The 7,385-nt window shown below is 42.0% G+C and overlaps 1 long non-coding RNA gene across 1 annotated transcript; it reads right to left on the bottom strand.

Annotated features, from left to right (window-relative positions):
- Positions 1-728: 728 nt before the first annotated feature.
- LOC120411569 lies at positions 729-6,823 on the bottom strand. Its single transcript, XR_005603971.1, has 2 exons — positions 6,627-6,823; positions 729-1,018 (listed from the first exon to the last, which is right to left on the bottom strand). It is a non-coding gene; the product is annotated as an uncharacterized LOC120411569 (long non-coding RNA).
- Positions 6,824-7,385: the final 562 nt, after the last annotated feature.

Here is a 7,385-nt window from a genome sequence, read left to right on the forward strand (position 1 = left end):
GGGCTTTAGTCTTCCTGGTAATTAGCTTCTTAGAAATCCTTTAGGTAGAGATCAGTAAACTGCATAGTAGGAAACAGAATTAAAACCAAAAGAAATTGCCTTATAGTTTTTTTTAGGTTTAAAGGAGGTTTTTTAAACACAGTGTTGTTGTGGAAATGCTGCTGGGCTTGGAGCACCTGACTTTTCCAACCTTAGAAATTTGTAGTCACCAGCAGCAAGCAGGACTTCAACTTGTTCTTTTAGCAAATTTTATAATTAAGTTTCTGCGGGGCAGTTTAAGCATAATTTCACTGTTCTGATAGAAATGTCCTATTAGAACAAACAAATAAATCCTTCTGAAAATAACCTTTGGAGAGACAAAATCTTCTGAGAAACAGCAGTGGAAACTCTTTGTCATTCAAAAGGACATAAAATCCCTCCACGCATCAGGACTTAACTGCAGTACAGTAAATTTGCATAGTAAGGTTTTTGACTTATGAAATATAAAGTACTCTAACTAAGTGAGCGGTTTATTTTGTCCCGTGCTAGCAAAAGGACTATATGAAAATGACCCCGCACTGCTGGTCAGTATCAGACACCAGCAGAAGGCAACTCTTTCCCATGGCAGTAGCAGAAAGTATTCAAGAAGCAATCTGCACATAAATTCAGATGGATCAGAGCATGTGTGTGTATACATCCCCTTACTTGTGTACTCTTTTCACTTGCTAAAAAACAGAGAGGAGCTGGGGTCAAATGTGTAGCAGAATACTGTATTTCAAGCAAATACATTCAGTTGTAGGTTCACTTTAGAATTTCCAGAGATGTCTCCAGCTCTCCAGGTTCTCTCTGTCTGGAGACCATATAAAGATACGAATGTGGCGGTTCTCATGCAATCAACCAGCAGGAAGGAGTCAAACGTTCTTTGTCAAAGCAGGAGTCACATCACAGGAAATCACGTTGTATAATCTTCCCAGTGTCAGCTGATATTGGGGTACTTCTTTTTGTCTAATGTTTCTGTAGGTTATTCCATTTGTGTCAACTGCAGTCAAAAGAAATCCTGATTACATTTAAATGCTGTTACTTTCAGATTGCGACGACATGTTTTCTTGAAAATAAAAGTACATTCTATGTTGAAAAGGAAAATTTAATGTCAGGGATAGTCTGTTGTAGCACTGATTTTCCTAGTCTCGAATTTCATGAATGTAAAAGTCAACAGTAGTTAAAGTTACTGTGACACCATCCCAAGCCAGTGAATAATGTAAGATTTTTTTTTTTGTAGAGTTTGTATGTTGAAAATAATCATATAAAAGTTTCTTCCTTTGAAGTGAAAGAGTATGTGGATAATTTGGGGCTGATAATCCTTTCTACTGGCTTCTTACATTGCCTTTACAGGAAGGTAAGGAGATACATACAGGGAGATGTTTGCCTGGTTAAATTATTTTCAGTCGTGAGTTGGTCACTTAGTGTTCAGATCTAATGGCATTAGATGTCTTCATGAGTTGCAGAAAACAGCAAAGAATTCAACCTGGACAGATCAAGGCACAAAATCTCAGAACATGGGATTTCTGAGTGTATGTGCTAGGAAATACAGAATCACAGAATCAACTACGTTGGAAAAGACCTTTGAGATCATTGAGTCCTACCTATGACCGAACACCACCTTGTCAACCAGACCACGGCACTGAGTGCCACACCCAGTCTTTCCTTAAACACCTCCAGGGACAGTGACTCTCCCACATCCCCAGGCAGCTCATTCCAGTGCCCAATCACCCCTTCTGTGAAGAAATACCTCCTAATGTCCAACCTAAGCATCCCTTAGAGAAGCTTATGTCCTCTTATATTGTTCATAGCTGCCTGGGAGAAAAGGCTGCCTCACACCTGGGTACAGTCTCCTTTCAGGGAGTTGTAGAGAGTAATAAGGTCACCCCTGAGCCTCCTTCTCTCCAGGCTAAACCACCTCAGCTCCCTCAGGCACTCCTTACAGGACAAGCATTCCAGACTCCTCACCATCTTCACTGCCCGTCTCTGGTCTTGCTCCAGCACCTCAATGTCCTTCCTGAATTGAGGGGCCCAGAACTGAACACAGGATTCCAGGTGTGGCCTCACCAGTGCTGAGTACAGGGGGACAATCCCTGCCCTGGTCCTGCTGGCCACACTGTTGCTGGTACAGGCCAGGATGCCATTGGCCTTCTTGGCCACCTGGGCACACCCTGGCTCATGTTCAGCTGCTGGCACCAGCACCCCCAGATCCTTTTCCTGTGGGCAGCTTTGCAGCCACTCTGCCCCAGCCTGTGGCACTGCCTGGGGTTGTTGTGACCCAAGGGCAGGACCCGGCACGGGGCCTTGTAGAACCTCACACCACTGGCCCTGGCCCATCGATCCAGCCTGTCCAGATCCCTCTGCAGAGCCTTCCTGCCCTCCAGGAGATCAACACTCCCACCCAACTTGGTGCCATTGGTGAATTTGCTAATGGTATACTCAAGCCTCTCATCCAGATCATCAATAAAGATATTAAAAAGGACCAGGCCCAACACTGTTTCCTAGGGAACACCACTAGTGATGAGACACAATATGCTCAACAAAAGAAATCAGTTAAATTCTGAAGATTTGTATAGTGAAATTGCCCTAATTGGGCAGTTTGAAAGACCTCTTTTTCTAATGAAATATTTACTGAATGGAGTAAACAGTCACAATTCCCTTCCTCTTCCCCTTTCTTTTTTTCCTATTTTTTATCAGTTTGAAAAAGAACAACAGAAAACTAAACCAACATATTAATTATCCTGTAGAAGCCATTTTTTGGCAACGTGGTTTGCAATTCACAGTTTGAAGTGTTTTCCCAATTACCATTATTTGTCACTTTAGCTATGAGTTTGATGCTGAAAGTTTGTTGTTTGAAGTTTTCCTGAATTCTACAAAATAAATCATATCATATCATATCATGTCATATCAATGTATGTGCATATTAGGCCACTTTTTTTTGGTTCAAATTTAAATCTGGACAAAACCCCACTATAATAACAGCAAGAATAACCCTTAAATAGTTAGGTTTTTCTATGTTAATTTATTTCTTGTTATTTCCTTAAAATCACTTTGCTTGTAAAATTTATTTTGCTGAATTAACATAATCACAATAACTAGTAAAGTAACTTCAATGCTTTTGTGCAAACAGGAGATTTGTATCATTTTTTAGGAGATGTCATGTTAAAATAACGTGACTTCTGATTGCTTACGTTACTCCATATCATTTAATAGACTCCTTATTGCTGAACGGGACTCTAATAAATCATTTTCTTGGAATTGTAAGTAGTTGGAAAATAGGCGCTCAGCTGGAAATAGTTAAAAATTCCTTGTGCTCTCAGCAGTAAGTAGATTGATTTGGTTTTTGTCATGCTATGTTTGCCTTTGAATTGCTCATCTTCAGCACTTTGAAAACTCAGATTCAGTATATCCAGATGGATGCTCCACATCACTTCACACTTTGAAAATGTTAGCCTGATAATTATGTCTTGACTTGTTTCTGAAAGCAGTAAGGATCATCTTTAATGCTCTACTTTCCTCATTTCATCCACCCATGCCTATCCACTGTGCTTTCATTTGTTGTTTTTCGTTGCATCTGTGGTAGTTTTTCAGCATGCTTTGCTTTGTGCACTGGGATCTGCAGGCTAAGTGTGATGTATTTGTCATACTCTCTCTTTGTGCCCAGTGGAAGTGTCCTTTTATCATCAAGCACTTGTTTCATCTCGCTGCACTGCAACAGAGCTTACATAAGCAATTATAATACTAATGCTGTTCTACAAAATAATTGCTGAGGCACTCATCTTTAAAAAGATATTTTCATCCAAATGTCTTAGAGACAAGGTAGTCGTACTCTTAATTTTGTCAACGACCCTATGAAGTCTCTGACTTCAGCAAGCTGGATCATGGTCTACTATTATTCTGATCTCTTTTTGTGCCTGAGTGAGACACTTAACTTTTCAAAGGTCTAGAAAACCTTCAGTGATACAGTGTAAAATTCTTTATTCAGGGAGACATGAGAAAGATCTCTGATACTCATCTATGTTATAAGCCATGTCTAAATTTACTTAAGGTGATAGTGGCATTTGGCAAGGTAGGAGCATTACAGAGAAACTGAATTATGTAGGAGTTTATTTTCACAGAATGGTGCTTTCTTGCCCTTTTTATTAATTTTTGATCTGTGTTGTTTTGGAAAGAGAGAGAATCTGATGGTGAACTATCTCTGGGTTCAGTTCCAAAGTACTTGAAAACGGCATCTGATTTTGGTAGAAGGTCTGGTGTCCTTTGTACGTGCTCCAGACTTGAAAAAGGAGGACAACTGAGAGGGAATTGTGTTGTGACTAATAAGTCAGTCATGCTAATCTTGTCAGATATATGAACTGTCAGCCTTCTTACAAGACCTTGGCAATCAGGCTGACATTAACTGTGAAGTCATTACTGTATCTGTAATCTCTACGTATTTCAACTGAGCTCATTGCACAATCTGTGTACCATCCATAAGAAACTTCCATATTTTCCATGTATGGGAATATTCCCAGATTTCAGGAACAGGTCTCTTTGTAGAAATACACAGTCCACACCTAAGAGAAAAAAACACCCTCTTTGTCTCATTCAGGTTTTCCTTCCCACATTCCTCCACACAGTGAGTAAATACCAGGTTCAGTCCAAGCTGGCTATTTTCCAAGTAAGTCCAAGTTATCCGATACTGCCCTGAACCACATTTTTCCTTGAAACTCTGTTAGGGAAGAGTGATCCTGAAAGTGTGCCCAGAGACCATGATCCATGTGCACAGAGTAAGGAAGGTAGGTTATAAACAGGTAAGCAGCCATTGCACTTCAAACTTCCATGGAATTCTAGATGATGTCCCTAAAAGAAGGGCTAATTTTTATGTACGTGCAATCACCATAAGTAAGAACAACCTTGGAAAAACAGCAAAAAGGATTTTGTTGTTGTTTTTTTCAGATTGCTCACCAATTCCCTCTCACAATTTAGTAAAAAGACTCCACATGTATGTTTTTATATCGATGTGTCTCTTTGTTAAGATGCAAATTGACAAGAAGAACAGGTATTACAACCTCCTGAGTACATTTTTACTGAATGGTTTTATTTGTTTGAAAAAAAAAATTAAAGACTTTCTATTCATTACTTAGAGAAGTCAACAACACTCCAAACAAGGGTGAAAGAGTTATAATGAAAGGTAGGTTATGATTAACAGAGTTGTCTTTGATTAACGTGTATTATGTTTTCTCTTGGACATAGAATACAGAACAACACTAACAGATTTTACAGCAGTGGACAACATTATTTTATGGAGATGGTGGGAAAGGAAAGGGGAGGGAACAATCACTAAAGAAGCTTTCGAGAGTTTTCCTCATGCATCCTCTTAATACAAATGAACTGTAATACATATAATTTTATGACTACATCAAACGCTTGCTGTGGAGAAAAGGAACTGTTTATTGAAAAGGCAGATTGCCATTGGCCTTCTTGGCCACCTGGGCACACCCTGGCTCATGTTCAGCTGCTGGCACCAGCACCCCCAGGTCCTTTTCCTGTGGGCAGCTTTGCAGCCACTCTGCCCCAGCCTGTGGTACTGCCTGGGGTTGTTGTGACCCAAGGGCAGGACCCGGCACTGGGCCTTGTAGAACCTCACACCACTGGCCCTGGCCCATGATCCAGCCTGTCCAGATCCCTCTGCAGAGCCTTCCTACCCTCCAGGAGATCAACACTCCCACTCAACTTGCCTGCAAATTGCCTGATGCAGCACTCAACCTCTTTGTCCAGGCTGTCAATAAAGAAATTAAACAGAACTGGCCTGTAGTGGTTTGGTCCAAAATACTCATTACTGTTTACCTTCTGTGAGATAAGAATTAGGAGAAATGCAAAGCAGGCACCAAACTTGAAAGAATATAAAGAAGTTTATTAACAGACCTAAAAGAGGGGAAAAAAAAATTATACCACCTTCAGAACTCTCCTCCTCCCCCCACCTTCCTCCCTTCTCCCACTGACAATGTAAAAAGACAACCCTTGAGATGTTCAGTCTGTTCACCACTTTCATAATAACCTCGTTCAGTCCATTTAGAAAGAGAAGTCTCTTCTTGCTCATGCTATGAAAACATTATCACAACAAGACAGCCGCCCGGGTTGGTTCTCTGCCCGCATGTGAGTCCCTTCCCATGACATTGCAGCTTTTCCCACAACTGCTTTTGAGGGTCCACTCTTGAAGTTTTTTGGGGTACAATTTTAAGGTTGAGCCTTTCAGAAACAAAAACAGAGGCCCTTTTGCTTCCCTGGGAGCAAAGGGTCTTCCTCATCTTCATCTCTAGGACTATCTCTGGGAGCATGTCTAGGAACTGAGGTTTTCTCCTTTCCCGTTTGGAGCAAAAGTCCTCATCGTTTCCATCTCTCCCTGTCCAAACTTCTCATGAAATTACAGCTGCGTCAGCATCTGCCTATCTCAGCGCAGGTGCTTTTGCTCACGAGTTGAACACTCCACCCCCCGTATCTTCATGAAATTACAATGGATACTCTGATATATCATAGCTTCACAACAGAATTTCAGCTTTAAGCATCTCCTCTCTCTCTTCCCTCAGGTTTTCAGCTCTTCACAGCAATAAAAGGGTTAATCTCACCTCGGCCTTGCAGCTGTGTGGCTTATCGCTGTTGGTCACCTGGCCTCTGCCGGACAGCGGTGCCGCTTTGCTGAAATCTTGGCCGCAGTGGAGGTGGGGGGAGGTTCTGAGCCGCTCTGGCTGCTCACAGCCCTGCTGGGGGGGTCATCCTGGAGCCGTGGTCCGGCCCGGCCTGGCCTGAGCAGGGCCTGGCCGGGCCCACTGGGCCCTGCTCGGGCCCTGCAGCCACCTGTGCCAGCGCCGGAAACGAGAGAGAGCTTGGGGGGGAGTTTGTCTGTTCTTAAGTGTGGATCACAGAGGTGGTCACAACTTTAGGTGGCTTAGAGAATTGTCCATATTCAAACTGGCCAGCTGATAGGTTCTGTCAGGTCATAGAGGAGCTGTAAGCACCCCTTAGCAAGGACATCCCTTCCGGGACTATGCTTGCTAACCTATGACATGGCCCCAGTACTGAGCCCTGGAGAATCCCACTTGTGATCAAACGTCAACAGGATTTAACTTCATTCACCACCACTCACTGGGCCTGGCCATCCAGATGGCTTTTTACTCAGTGAAGAGTGACAGTAAAGTATAACTGCATAAAGCAAAAGAACAAGGTGTTTCAAAAGAAAGATACAGGAAGGACACAATAAATGTATTTCTGGGCACATACAACTGAAGGAACCAAAATATATAAACTCTTAATTAACTGTGAGTAAATTACAAGCAAGCTCTTTTTTTTTCCCCTGAATGCTGTGATCTAGTGAGGAATTCTTGTGC

Source organism: Corvus cornix, chromosome Z, assembly GCF_000738735.6.
Source record: "Corvus cornix cornix isolate S_Up_H32 chromosome Z, ASM73873v5, whole genome shotgun sequence".
Classification (NCBI taxonomy): Eukaryota; Metazoa; Chordata; class Aves; order Passeriformes; family Corvidae; genus Corvus; species Corvus cornix.